Genomic DNA, 14955 nt, shown 5'->3' on the forward strand with positions numbered 1-14955 from the left:
TAATATGCAGATAATTGAGGAAAAATTCTTTTGTCTGTCCTAAATCGTCTGGGTAACTACTTTGATTATTTACCTCAGGGTGCCAGCATAGCGTCTGTCCAGAGGTGACTGTAAATCCCAGATTTTAAGAAAGGTACCTCAAGGAGACTGGTGTTAGCACTAGAGAGGGTGAATTCTAGGGCCAGAATTTATGGGAGCTATGATTGCCTTCATTGTTAACTTCCTGGCCCAAGGGGAATTAACCCCACACCTTTCTGGAGGAGATGGGTATTGAGATTGCTTTGAGGGTAATTAAGCCACTGTCTTTTCAAATATAAAGTATCCTCTCACCTCTGAATGTGAAACTGTATTCCCAAGTCCAAGATTAACACTGAACACAGGCATGACTGTGCTGCCCCAAACCATGTGTCACGTTGCACCATGTGAAATATCGTTACCACAGACATGGGGCACTGAGCAGGTTTCAGTTGTCTACTTATTGCTAAACTGCTGGCTCAAAGGACTCAATGAATTTTTTCCACCCAACCAACTTTATTTTGGGTTAGCTCAGCTGGCAATGTGTGGACCTGGAGCTCTGTTGACAGAATTACCCGGAGAAGATGAGGCTCCGGGCACCGAGAAAGAGGAGCTTGTCTCCACTTCTTCAAAGCACTGTGGCTTCTGTGCTGCCATTTCATGGGTCTCTCCCGACAGGGAACTGCAGAACCTACACAAAAGAAAAAAAGCAGGAACAAACTGGCTCCTGTCATCTCTGTTGATTTTTCACTTAGCAGACTTCTTTATGGATTAAAAAACTTTTTTTTTTTCTGGCTTCTTGTAAAGCAATGTTCACTGGAGCTTAGCCAATAGATGGTATCATCCTTCCCAGAGTCTATGCTCTGGGCGGCCTACGGAAGCATATCTGCTCAAGGCATTCATGCAAATTATTACTTACTGCCCCATATGCTCATAAATTAATAGCTTCTCTGTGGATGAAAAACAGAAATTAGACAACCATTAAGGTTGAACAATGTTTAAAGAATATTAAATATTAATATATGAAATGAAAAAATATTGCGAGTGATATCAGTAGATACTCCGAAAGCATAACAAGCCAACCCTAAGAATGCAAATAATAAAAACATGTTTTCAGCTTGATATTCTGGATGGTTTAGTATTTAAATTAAAGTTGATTTTTTTCCCTTTCAGCAAAAACAAAACAAAGTATTGACTGCTGTTGTCATATTGTGTGAGTGTTCATTTGCCTACTCGGAACAAAACTGAGTTGAAGGGGAATAAACTAGTAAGAAGGTCTGGGCTATTTCAGTCATTGTGCTTGTAGAGAAGAATTTTCTTGGCGATATGAAAATACATACCATGCATGTTTAGAAAGGTTAGCACCCCAAAGTGATTTTATTTTCCCCCCAGCATTTTAATAAATAATTGTCAAGTTGGCATGTGCATCCCAAGGACTTTGTCTGCAAGATGTTACAGAATTGGAATGGACATTGGTAGAAGACTCTTCTGGGTGGTGGGATGGAGTGAACTGTTGCCCTTCAGGTAAATGGGCATGGTTGCTGGTCTAGAGCAATAAGAAACTTAGGAGAAAAGTTCTCATGACTATATGCTCACCCTTTAAAATTCACTGTGTTCTTCTTAGGCAGATTTAACATCTGGGCAGAGACCCGGCACAAGCCACCAGCCAAAAAGCTCTGGCCCTGGTCCTGCCCCTACTGTGAGTTAGTTGTGAAGTCTCAGGCAAGGAACCCTCGCTGGGTCCCTTCCTTGCTGATTACATGGGGCTAATAATGCAAACTCTAGGGCACCCCAGAGGCACAGGATTTGGTTGGTCAAATAAGATAAAACCCACACAAGCTCTATAATACCTCCAATCAGTCAGGCCCTCAGCCGGTCACTAGGGGTCCAACCCTGTGTAACTAAAAAGTGATGGCAAACCTGTTTACCTCTGACATAGACCGAATATCAACTAATTTCATCCTTACAGTGACCACATGCAGTAAATTCCTTCAAATATTCCTTTTTACAAGTGGTGAAGGAGCGAGAGGATAAGTGACTGGCCAAGGTCACACAGGTGGTCAGTGGTAGAGCAGGGCCAGGGGCCCGGGCAGCTAGCTCCGGAGTCTGTACTCGCCGCTACCCTACACTGCCTCAAAGAGAGTCCCATTCTTCAGGCATTCAGAGTCTCCCGGCAGAGAGAGCATCGTAGGTCAGTACAGATGAGGTGAGAGCACTATGTCCCCAGGGTCAGTATAGACAATGTGTCAATATGGAAGAGGGCACAGAATCCAGCTTGGAGTGCACGTGAGTGTGTGTGTGCTGGTAGAGACAGGCCACAGGGACTTCCCGAGGTAAGTGAGACCACAGCTGAGTCTTAAAGGGTGAGCAGAACAGGCAGAAAGGGCTTTGGTGGCTGACATTCCAAGAACAAAGGCACAAAGGCCAGAGTCAGCAGGGAGGGTGCAGGGCCATGGAGCTGTAGCCGAGCTGTGAGCGATGGCCAATGGCCGGAGAGGCTACCAGCAGGCTGAGGCTGTCCTGTAGGTGCTGCCCGGGGCAGGTGGGGCAGGCGAGGAGACCCCAGCACCAGCAGCAGGCGGGTGGGGGGCTGCGGGCTCTAAGGGCTGTAGGAGCATTTGTAAGGAGGGATCCTATGTGCCAGCGCTTTCAAACTTTAATGTGCAAAAGGTCACCCAGGACACTTGTGAAAATGCAGGTTTTGATTCAGGAGGTGTGGAGCGGCGAGCTAAGCAGTGCGTTTCTGACAAGCTCCCAGGTGGTGCTTGCACTAGGGGTCCTGGACTGCGCTTGGAGTAGCAAGGCCCTGTGGAGAGCACTTAGCCTAGAAAGGTAGTTTTCATTCTCTAAGAAACTCCTCAGAGATAACTCCAGAGTCAACTGGCCCATCTCAGGGCTGCTGCAGAAGACACTGCCAAGTGTCTTCTGAGCCAGTGACTGGTCTGGTTTGGTGAAGGCTGCTAACCTCCTTATTCCTGAGGAAAACACATGGGGTCTCTCCTTGGCATTTGGCTTCCTCCTCTCCAAGTCCTGTTTCTAGCCTCTTCCCTTATTTTCTAAGAAAGTGGGATTAAGGGGTTAAGGAGGTCAGTGTGGAGGGGAGAAAGCCTATAACATTGATTCCAAGTCCCTTGGAAATTTGTTATTTGTTTGATCTATTGAGCCAGACCTTCCCCAAATTGCTTTGTTGTGTGTATGTATTCATAAAAACTCAAGACAATACAACATCACCTTAGCTCTGAAACAAACATAGCACATTCTGAGGTAAACTGAGGCACACCCAGAGAGGTCAGTAAGGGAGAGCTGGCAAGCCCTGCCTCAGAGAGGCCTCGCAGACATGAGGATCACACCGAATCGGCCAGATGTTTCCCTTCTCCCTCCATCCATCGCCAAGGAAACTGTGGGTGTGGCTGAAATTAGTTCGGAAATCTCTTAACACACAGTCACCCCAAGATGGAAGGAAGAAAAGCCAAGAAATACCACCTCTGGATTCATACCAAATAAATTTTCACAGGAGGCGAAATGAAGGGTGGCAGCATCTGGGGCAGTGGCAGCCAACACCCTCAAACTGCCACAGAGGGTGTGACCGTGGGTCTTAGCTCTGGGGACAGTGGTGCTTTCAGAGTCCTCCACCTCCCAGCCTAGTGGTTCCCTGTTGCCACAGCATCGGTGCAGCCCCAGAAGGCTACCGTCCACTCAGTCTTCAGTGACTTACATTCTTAGCATCACTCCCTCAATTTGAAATAAAAAGCTTTTATTTTACCTGTGTTTTCCGTTGTGCTAGGACTACGTATGCATTCTCAGAACTTTGCGGAAAATAACTGAGTGGTAAGAAGCATCAGCTTTTAAATGGCATTTTTATTTCTAGAAATTTTTCTAGTCTTGAGGTGACATTGTGAGGATGTGTAGAACTGCAGGAAAGAAAAAGAAGACACTGTTGCCTAAAGGCAGCAGAGCTGATGTGGGGCAATTCCCTCTCTGGTTTCTGCTAGGAATTTATATGGCATCGTCGCACCCTCCACGCTTCCTAAGCAGTGGTGACAAGACACTAAAGGAGGGGAGAGTTGAAAAGTAGATTCAGGAAATCATTTTGGGACACGGAGACTGTGATTGTATAAATAAAACAAAACATAGGTAGACGTCACCCACTGAAATTCAGAGAAACCCACACAATGCTGATCAATTCCTTTTGTTTTCAAGTTTCTGTTTGGTGTTTACATTTTCTTTCCTGGGCTAATGCACTACTTTCTATCTATCTTCTTCTTGCTTATGCATTTGGAGGAAAGCTTTGGAAGGCAAAGGTGGGATCTCTCACTTAAATTTGTATCGCCTGCCGTACATGCTGTAGCTCGGGGTGCGGAGAGGAATAAACCAGCCCCGTTCAACTGCTTGTCTGTGAATTTACTAATTGCTTTGCTAAACCAATGATTTAATTCTACTCAGATGGAAAATCTGGTTATCATAATTGGAACTTTCCACACTGTAAACTCCGCATTTCTTTGGGCATTTATTTGAATCAATGAGACACAGGTTCCTACAGGTACCAACTAACATTCGAAATTACTGGATAGATAAAAGCTTCATGGACATGGCTTGGATTCTTGTGGGAAGTTAGAATTCCCTTCTGCCTGCCCCACCGGTAACCATGAACAAAGTAAGTGATTTACTACTTCTACGGACTCCCCCAGTTCTCCTATTCAACAAGAATTCTTTCAGCAAGTGTTAATTGACCATGACCACCAGACAGTCCCCCCACCACCAGCACCAAAGGTGATAGTTAGAATCTTGCTGAGTAGTTGTTCTATCAACACAACTCAAACCCAAGGGGAGCACGGGAAGAGAAAAAGGAACTGAATGAGTTCACTTAAAGAAAGCAAAATATGGCTGCATCTCAGATTCAGTTCCCCGGGAAGAGACTCGGAGATAGTGTGTTGTGTTGTCAGGTTTATGTGAGGAGATACCCAGGTAAGGGAGATAGGAGGACAGGATTAGGCCGAAGAGAAGCTGATGCACAGAGTGTCTGCAAATGAGGCCTCCTCCAATGCTTCCGGGAGCCCTGGAGCTGGAATGAGCCCTTTGGAGTGTCCAACACGGACACTTGAGTGTCCATCAGCAGCTCTTCAGTGGCTGTGAGCAGCACTTGGGGAGGGCACCTGGGTTCCAGTTATCTAATGCTCTGCAACAAACTGCTCTGAAATGTCTTAGCTTAAAGAAACAAACAGGCTATTACATCTCCCAGATTTGTGGGTCAGGAATTCAGACAGGGCTTAGCTGGTTGATATTTCTGAGTTGATGGATGGGCTGGTCTGGAGGGTAGGGCACAACTTCACTTACTTGTCTGGCCCCTTGGTGGGGGTGACTGGAAAGCTCTGCTCCTCTGAGACTGTCCGTAGGTCACCCTCATGGCATTCTCCATCATGTGGAGCTTCTTGCTCAAATGACAGCTAGTGGAAATTTCAAGGCTCTTATGTGTTGGCAGAGCATCGTTTTTGCTGAATTCTGTTGTTCACAACCATCACAGAGCCTGCCCAGAATTCAAAGTGGGTGGGTTGGATTCAACTCTAACTCTCAATGGAAGGAGTAACTAAGAATTCACCACGTCTAATTCTGCCACAGAGTACAGCCTTGGGTTAGGTGGTTCTCTGTGGCAGCGGGGAATCCCCGGTAAGGGACGCGGCTGTAAACCGCCAGCAGCTGATCTTCCCAGGGGTTGTGTAGGGCAGTTCTAAAGAGGGGAGCAGGTGATAAACCAGTGTCCACTACAGGAGCAGTGATATATATTCCTTAGAATCAGCCCCAGTGGGCAGTAAACATTAGACTGTATACTGAGGCAGAGAAAGGATTGACAGAAGGTCTGTCTAAGCAGTTTCCTCGGCATCGTTCCACCTGGGGACTCTGACGAAGAGCAGGTGGCCCCCAGAAGTTAGCAAATTTGCCAACAATAGCACAGGATTGCCTTCAAGTCTACAGATTCGGTGATGGGCAGAATTGTCTTGAACCCTAATGGAACTTGTGCTGAAACCTTTGGTCTGTAAGATTTACAGGCAAAAAATGGAAAGAAATGGATTTTGGGTCTCTATGTCTTTGAAAAAGTTTATTCCAGCTTTTAAAATCATGGAATTTTAGAACTGAGAGACGCTGGTGATCAGTTAGCCCTATTTCCATTTTGCAGAAGAGAAAATACGATCCAGAAAGTGAAATAAGTTGGCAAGTTCACCCAGCTAGTTAATGCAGGACAAGGAGCAGAATTCAGCCCAGTTCTCTTTCTTACTCTAAGTCTCAAACAGGATTTCCTCTGGGAGGCATGGGTGTGGTCTCTGAGGTGCCTCAGGAATCTGGGTCAGGGTTGATTCAAGATACAACTTCTGACACACAACTTTTGATAGCAGGCATCAAGACTTTGTAAGTTTACTACCATTAAAACAAATTGAAAATGATCTCTCTAGGAAAGGTTATAAACTTGTGTGTGTTTCTTTTTTTTTAAGTCTTCATATCCAAGTAACAGCACCTAATGAAAAGATTAGAATTTCTTTTCAGTTTTGCTGTAGATTCAGTTCAGCCCAGCAGATTCTTATGGATGGAGCTCTTAAGCACGAGGCTCTTAGCTACAGGCTCTTAGGGTTAAAAAGCCGAGCCAGACGCAATGCCTGCTTTCAGGGAACCTACGTCCACTCACTCAGTTACATGAAGTCAGCTCCTCAGAGGTCCTTTCCAGCTGCTCGAAGATAATGGGGAACCGCTGAAGATTTTAGGTGACTGGGAATATTGTGATCAGATTTCTGTCTTTTTTAGGACCGTATTAGCTGTTTCAGCGATCCAGATGAGCACAAAGAGCCTGAACCTCACGGGCTGGGAAGGAGGAGGGCAGCTTTATGAGGATGTCAGGCTTAAAGGGAAGAGTCCCAGCTCGTTGTAGTTCAATCACGTAGCAGGACGCACAGAGCCGACGAGGTTGTGAGCAGGGCTGCAGAGGCAGTGCTGCGGAAGCCCAGCCCTGGGCACTGGCTGTCCTCAGATCCCTAGCTCAGCTGAAGTAAAGTGGTCTCTGTTGTCTAGCAGATGCCTCGTAAACAGGCTCACCTTTCAGTGACAAATGAAAACACAGACACAAATTAATGGGCAAAGGAACCCCCATTTGTCTGTTTGTGTTGCTTTACAAATGGCTCAGCAAAAGCATGCCGGTGAGCTTCAATCATCCCATTTTCCCTTTCTCTTTGCTCTCATTACAGTCATTATTGGTCACAAAAGGCTGCTCACAAAACAGCTAGTGATTATAATTTAATGCATCCTTTCTGAAACCTGCAGGGAAATTAAAGCAGGGAGCTATCTGGGGGAAACGGGACAGGGAGGCAATAACTTCAAGTGCTAATTTCCAGCACTTCCCAGCTGCCTGACCAGGGCTAAATTTAGACCGCTTGGGAAAGCTGCGGTCACTCCTTGGCAAATAGAATCCAACTGTGGTGGCATCGCGGAACTAGGACCCTGTTGGAGCTGCCTCTCAATCTGAGGAGGCCAGTATTGTTCCTGAACTCCAAGTGAACCCCAGAAGTGCCTGTCAGTCATGCAGCAGCTAAAGTCAGATCTGGACCCAGCAAGTGTGTTGCTTTCTGGCTCCCACTCAGGAATCGTACAGCAGCAAGGTGCCTCGTTTTCTGCTAGCATTAGCATGCACACTCACAAAGCACCGAGAATTCAATTTAGAATAAATTCTCTCTCCATCGCTCTCTACTACTCCCTCCATCACTGCCCTCCTACGCAGTTCGCGGTCAGTGCCAAATGATCTAATACTAAAAACCAAAATCATTGAAATGAGAGATACTCATTTAGCAACTAAAATAAATGCTCTTTTGGTAGCAGTCATTAATGAGATATGTAGGTTTTTGCAAAGACCCTAAACCTGCACTCTCCATGACTACACTCACTGGCCACCTGTGGCTATTTAGATGTAAATTAACTTAATTAACTTAAATAAAATAAAATGTAATATTCCCTTCTTTAATCACATTAACCAGTTTCAAGTACTCCATGGTCACATGTAGCTAGTGGTCACCATTTGGACCCAGCAAACCTCTGTGCACATATGTGTGTGTGTGTGTGTGCATATACGCAGAGAGAGAGAGAGAGTAAAATAATTAAGTGATGAATCTTGAGTATTTACCTTTATTTTTAGTAAGTTTATATAATTTAAGTTTTGATAGTGCTGATTATATAATTTAATTTTTGATCGTGATGCTTAAAAACCAGCTCACAGAATTCCTGAAAATGAAACAAGTCCACAGGCCAGTAAAAACTGGGTCCAGTAAAAACTGGCTCCTGCGCACCACTGGAACATCCCATCATCGCAGAAAGTGCTATTGGACAGTAACTCCCAAACAAGGCACCCATTTACTAGATAAGTGGTGACAGAAATACCCAGAATGAGAATGAGACATCCCACCCCCACATTAGGATCTAGGATAAAGGACTTACTTTAAGAGTGGTCATCTCCCTATCAGTTCTCCCTTCCTCAGACCCCAACCAAATTCCTTGCCTCTTTTTTGGGAAGGGAAGGCACCCTAATTGTTGTAGAGTGCATCATCAGTCCCCCTCACCCTTTGCCCCGAGCGCCCCTCCTTCCTCTAGCACACTCCATAAACCTCCTCTGCCTTCATTTCCTCTCTTCCTCGGACTGGTAACATATTTATTTTCCTAACTTCATTATCACAATAAGGCCCGAGGCCCGGGATTATCCAAGTCACCTTCCCATTCACCAGCATCCCTGGTGTTTTGCATAGAATTCAGGACAATGCTGCAGGCTGAAACTTCACCAGAAATTTATACAACCCTGTAATGTTCTGATTCCCCAGGCATTCTTCTCTTGATTGGAGCCTGGGATCCGTTTGCTTTCTCCAGATACCAGAGCTTTTTTTCTGGCTCCGAGAATTCAGGGTGAGGTTTGTTTCAGGATAGAATAAGCACACAGAAGACTCTTTCTTGTCGGCAAACTCAAGACAGAAGCTTCTTTTCTTTTCTCCACAAGGACTGTGCTCAAGAGAATATTCGCAGGAGGCGTTGCCAGGGATTTGCTTTTGCTTTTGGCTCAAACTAGCAAATGACATTTTGGTCTTGAAGATGAGTGTTTCCAGGGAGGAGGGCCGGCCGGGGCCTGAGGTTCTGGAGTAAATCTGCAATGCTCACTCGTGCAGCAGAAACTCCAGGGGGCTTTTACTCACACCAGAGCCCTGGCCTTGCCCCCAGAGACTTTGAGTCCATTAGTCTGTTCCTGGCAACAGTATATTTAAAAAATTATTTGAAACTATGCTAAAATACACATAAAATAAAATTACCACATTAACCATGTTTAAGTGTACAGTTCAGTGGGATTAGGTACATTCACGTTGTAGCACAATCATCACCACCATCTACGTCCAGAAGTCATTTTGCAAAACCAGGGCTCTGTACTCACTAAACCAGAACTGCCTTTTCCCCCTCTCCTCCCAGCCTCTGACCATCAGAAGCTGTGTCTGTGATTTGATTACTCTAGGAACCTCAGATAGGTGGAATCCTACCGTGTTTGTTACCTTGTGCCTGGCTGCTTCTCATAGCATAATGTCCTCAAGGTTTATCTATGTTTGCAGCATGTGACAGGATTCCCTTTGCTTTTAAGGCTGCATAATACTCAGTGGTATAGATACATAACATTTTGCTATCCACTCATCTGTACAAGGACACTTAGGATGCTTCCACCTTTTGGCTTTGTGCCTAATGCTGCAATGAACACAGGGGTGCAAATATCTCTTTGAGATCTTGGTTTCAATTCTTTTGTATATATACCTAGAACTAGGATTGCTGGAACATATAGTTTAATTTTTTTGAGGAACCTCCATACTGTTTTCCACAGAGGCTACAGCGTTTCACATTTCCACCAACAGAGCATAAAGCATCCAATTTCTCCACATCCCTGCCTATACTTGTTATTTTCCTTTTCTTTTTTTTAAGTAGCTGCCCCAATGGCTAAATCTCATTGTGGTTTTGAGGCACCATTATTTTTAAAAAGCCCTGCAGGCGGTTCTAATGTGCAAACCAGGTGAGAGCTATGGCTCATGGGAAGCTGTGGACACAGTAGGTAAGGACATGAGCTAACATTGTGAACCAATTCCATCCTCCAGAATTATGTTCTCACCAGCGGTGTATGAGAGTTCCAGTTCCTCCACATTATTGCTAACACTTGTATGATCAATTAAATTCTAAAAGGTCTGTAGTGGTATCGCGTTATGGTTTTAATTTGCATATATCTTCTTTGGTGAAGTGTCTCTTCATATTACAGATCATTTATTCAAAAAGGGTCATCATATTAGCAGTCTAACATAGCTGTTTACATGTGTTGGCATGTCTCCAAAGGGAAAAAAAACACAAGGCAAGAGTAAAAAGTGAAAAAAGAATTTTAATCTGCTTTCAGTCAAATGAAAATGTTATAGATCCTGAGCCAAAAAATATTCTCGGGATTGACACTTTTGAAGCTCTAAATTGATCAAGGTAAGATTTTTTTAAAGATCAAACTCAGTCTTTTGAAATGGAGGGATTGATTGTAAATGGACATCAAAACTAGAATATACTGTCTCAAAATGATAGAATATGATGGCTAGAGGGGATCTCATTGATGATTCTATTTAGTAGTTGTGAATCTTTTTTGTGTTCATGACACATTTTCAAATACAGGCTTATGGTTATACTATCTGAAGTTTCAGGCATGCACTGAGGGTCTTGGAACGTATCCCCCACAAATGAGGGGGGACTACTGCACACCCAGAGCATTCTCCATCACAAAGGCCCTCTCTTCAGAGTAAAAACTTCCCCAGAACCTTATCCCTGAGACTGGCTGAGGAAGGCATACCTCCCACTCCAATGCTCTTCAGGCATCCTATTTATCATATGGGGGAGAAAAACTATACCCCTTGAGAAACACTTGCAAAGGTGATAATGCAAAGGCACAAGTCCTGTAAAGGACTGAGAGCAATCATAGAATTTATAGAATGTTTCTCATCCACCACACCTGACCACCAACCACTACACCGAGATGATCCTGATGTAGGGTAAGACTCATGCCAGTAGTTAGTCTTAATATAAAGCTGTAGAAATTAACAGGGTGAAGTATTAGTGTAGGAAGAGGTCAGTGGATCAGTGGAAAGACTGGAGAATCTGGAAACACAAAAGTCAATGTAGGACTTTACAGCTGGGTGTTGAGACAACTGGTTTTCTGTATGAAAAATATAAACTTTGGTTCCTACTTCATGCCACCAGTTACAAACCTTATATATATTAATGACCTGAATCTGATAAAAATGTTAAGTACTAAGTTACAGAAGAATAATTTTATGACCTCAGGGAAGAAGATTTATTAAATAGAATATAAAAAACAAAAAACGTAAGAAAAAATGACGGTGTTGACTACATCAAAGTTAAAACCTTCTGAATGACAAAGGAAAACATAAAGAAAAAGAAGAAAACCAAGATAAATGATTTTCAACATACATAAAAGGCAAACAGTGAGTATTCTGAATATATAAAGAATTTGCACAGATTAATGTTAAAAAGACAAATGCTGAAATATTAAAAATTGGGCAAAGGAGATGATCAGACAGTTGCCTGAAAACCTGAATGTCCAACTGAGGTTTATTTCTTGATTCCCAAATATTTCAAGATTCTGTAGCTAACTTTTTGTGTTTTAGCTCTACTGTGGTCAGAGAACATATTATATGTATGTTCTGCATACACCATATATCAATTATTTGAAAATTTTCAAAGCTTGACTTGTAGCTCAACATAAATGACTTATTTAATTGCTGCATTTAGATCAGAACATTTATCTTGCAGTTGCTTGTCAATATTTGTTAGAAGAATTAATGCAATATCGCCAAGTATCGTCTGCTTTTCTGTTTGTACCTTTCTCTGCCCCTTTGCTCAGACATCAAAAAAAGATCAGCAAGCAATTGAACAAAGACAGTGTGTTACTCAGGTCCACCCAGATAGAGGTACTGCCTGCAGGAAGCAAGGGGTGGAACCAGAGAACACAGCTATAAGCAGCTGACAAAAAGTTACTTTGACTTTCGACTCGTGGCACTTCCATGGGGTGAAAGTCCCACTGTGAATATCCCTTAATAGAGCCAAAGAATCCCTTTGATGAGTGTTCATAGTCTATGAGGTACAGTGGGAACACTTGGGAATCTGGCTTACATTTGAATTCAGGCTCAGCAACTTATGCAATTTCATCAGGCGAACAAAATTATCTTTCTGAGTCTGCTTTCTCTTCTTAAATATGTTTGCAAAAATCTTTCTTGGGGGATTATGGGTAGAATTAGAAATAGAGTATGCAAAAGGCTAGACACATTGTAGGGATGATTGCAGGAACACAGTTTCACAAAGTTCACCCAGGTGTCTTAGTACATGTAAATTGTAGTTCATTCACATGTTCATAATGCCTTTGAGATTATTAATACAATGACTCAATTTGTTAGAATAAAGTACCAATCTGAGTAAATTCTTAAATAACACCTCTGAGTGAGAAAGAAAACCCCACATATCTTTTATACCTCCACTTGTGGATCTCTGAGAGATGTTTCTTCTTTGTGGAGTTAATTCCAGAAAAAATATCAGTAAAACTTCAAAGAGGGTGAAAAAAGCCCTCTAAAGCCAAAATAAAAAAGCACACTCTTTGAGTGCTTGTGCACTTGAAGTAGAGATTGCTACCAAAAGTATCCAATAACAATTTTCCAGTTGAAAAGCAAATCAAATAAATGGCTGTGAAAAAGTCAAAATCCACTTCCATTCATATTGGGCTTCACAGGTAAGTGTGTCTGGTTAGCAATTCTCTGTGAGTGTAAAACAGTGAACATATAAATCTTTTGCAACTTGGTAAATTGCATTCAAGTGGAATCACCCCGAATTTGGAAAGTAAGCTGGTGTAACTGCCAGTTGGCACGCTCATGGCTACATAAAACGCTGGGAGCGAATCCCTCTGGTTACAGAATGTAGTATGAAGCAGTTTGAATAAAGGACAGATGCTTTGCAACAGGCCTTCCACAACTGAGAAAGGAAGTAGTTCCTGGGTATAAAAGGAAGCAACAAAAATGTTCTCTTATGAATTTTTTGTTTTGAACTTTCAAATTGAAAAATGCAAAATGTCTGAGCAAGCTTCTGGTAAATAGGAAAAGTTATTATTTAGAAGAGTGTTTCATCAAACTATCACAGATTCCTAACTTATACCCAGAAAAAAAGATGTCTTCTTAGTTCTTTATTTTAAAGGTGACTTGATTTCACTTACTTACTTTTAAGTGTTGGTGCTAGATTCTGTCATTGCTCATTTAACTGTGTGTTTTTTTAAGGATGTTGCTAGCTTAGAGGATGTTCTGCCTGAACCATTTGCCCAGGACACTGCCCTTGATGTTTCCTTCATTCTTATTGGATGGAACGCATCTAAAACAACATTTCTCTACGTAGGGTCCTCAGATACTAGGAGGTGTATCTACAAAGTCTGAGCATATAATCATTTTATAGTTTAATGCTTTATTTTCAAATGTACTGTAAAATTAAAATAGCTTAAAAAGAGAAAAACGGTGGAAGAATTATCACCATTGCACATGGTAGGCATTAAAAAAAAATCTGTGTGGCAATCAGCCTGTTTTCATATTACAAGTTTGCGATAGTGTTTCAGCAAAATAACATCATGCTTTAATGTTGCTGATAGGAATTTTAAATGTTTTATGACATTTGATTCGAATTAATTAGCATTAAGAAATTATACTTAGTTTTATGTTTGCATATTTTTAAGTAACATTAATAATCAGAATCATATATCAACCCTTGCTGATATAGTTTTCCCAATAAAAGAAGTCTACATATTTAAGCTTGGAAAGTACTAATCTAAGTTTCTCTTCAACAAGCTCATATTTCTGTTGATGTGTATATGATGATAAAATCAGTCAAGACAACATGGCCGACTGGGTCTAATTTATTTATTTTTTGTTCACCTGATGCTTTGGCTCTTTTAAGGGATATTCACAGTGAGACTTTCACCCCATGGAAGTGCCACGAGTCGAAAGTCAAAGTAACTTTTTGTCAGCTGCTTATAGCTGTGTTCTCTGGTTCCACCCCTTGCTTCCTGCAGGCAGTACCTCTATCTGCGTGGACCTGAGTAACACAGTCTTTGTTCAATTGCTTGCTGAACTTTTTTTGAATGGGGTCATTTTCCTAAGGGAAAAATATCAAATCTGCTACCTGAAAGATAATTGTACTTTTAATGGAGAAAATATATATAACCACATCGATACCATAAATTCAGTAATACTGTTAAATGAACTTCAGAATTATGATCACCATAATAGCATTTATATGTTTTTTAAACTATAGCCCTTATATGCATGCATTTTGCTGATTCGATTTCCTGAGAAGGCTTGGTATGGATATGGATGCAAAGACTGCTTGAAATCATTTAAGGTCCAGTAAGGATCCAAGGCCCACAAGTCAGAACCACTGGTATAGCTGTTACCTGCATATAGTTTCAACATAAAAAGTGAATTTTGTCCAAAGCAGACAGTTACCCAGTGCTTCTTGGCATTATTAACAGCTGTCAGATGGGCAGCCCTGAAAGACAGTGAAATAACTGATAGTTGAAATGACTTACTGTAAGTCACCTGAGTTGTGTATGTAGGGTTGTGTGTGTGTGTGTGTGTGTGTACATACATATCAGATACATACATATGTTAAATTATTCCATGTAAATATATACATCATTCAGTTGCAGACCTAAGACAGGGACATTTTTTGGCAAGATTCCCTTATTATGAAACAGACACTCACACCTGGGACTTCCTGAAACAGAAAACCAATTATTCATTTAAAAATCCCCTCCCTTTTCCCAGGGTTCCTGCCCTGCAACATACAACCGATGAATCTGAATGATGG

Source organism: Manis javanica, chromosome 9, assembly GCF_040802235.1.
Source record: "Manis javanica isolate MJ-LG chromosome 9, MJ_LKY, whole genome shotgun sequence".
Classification (NCBI taxonomy): Eukaryota; Metazoa; Chordata; class Mammalia; order Pholidota; family Manidae; genus Manis; species Manis javanica.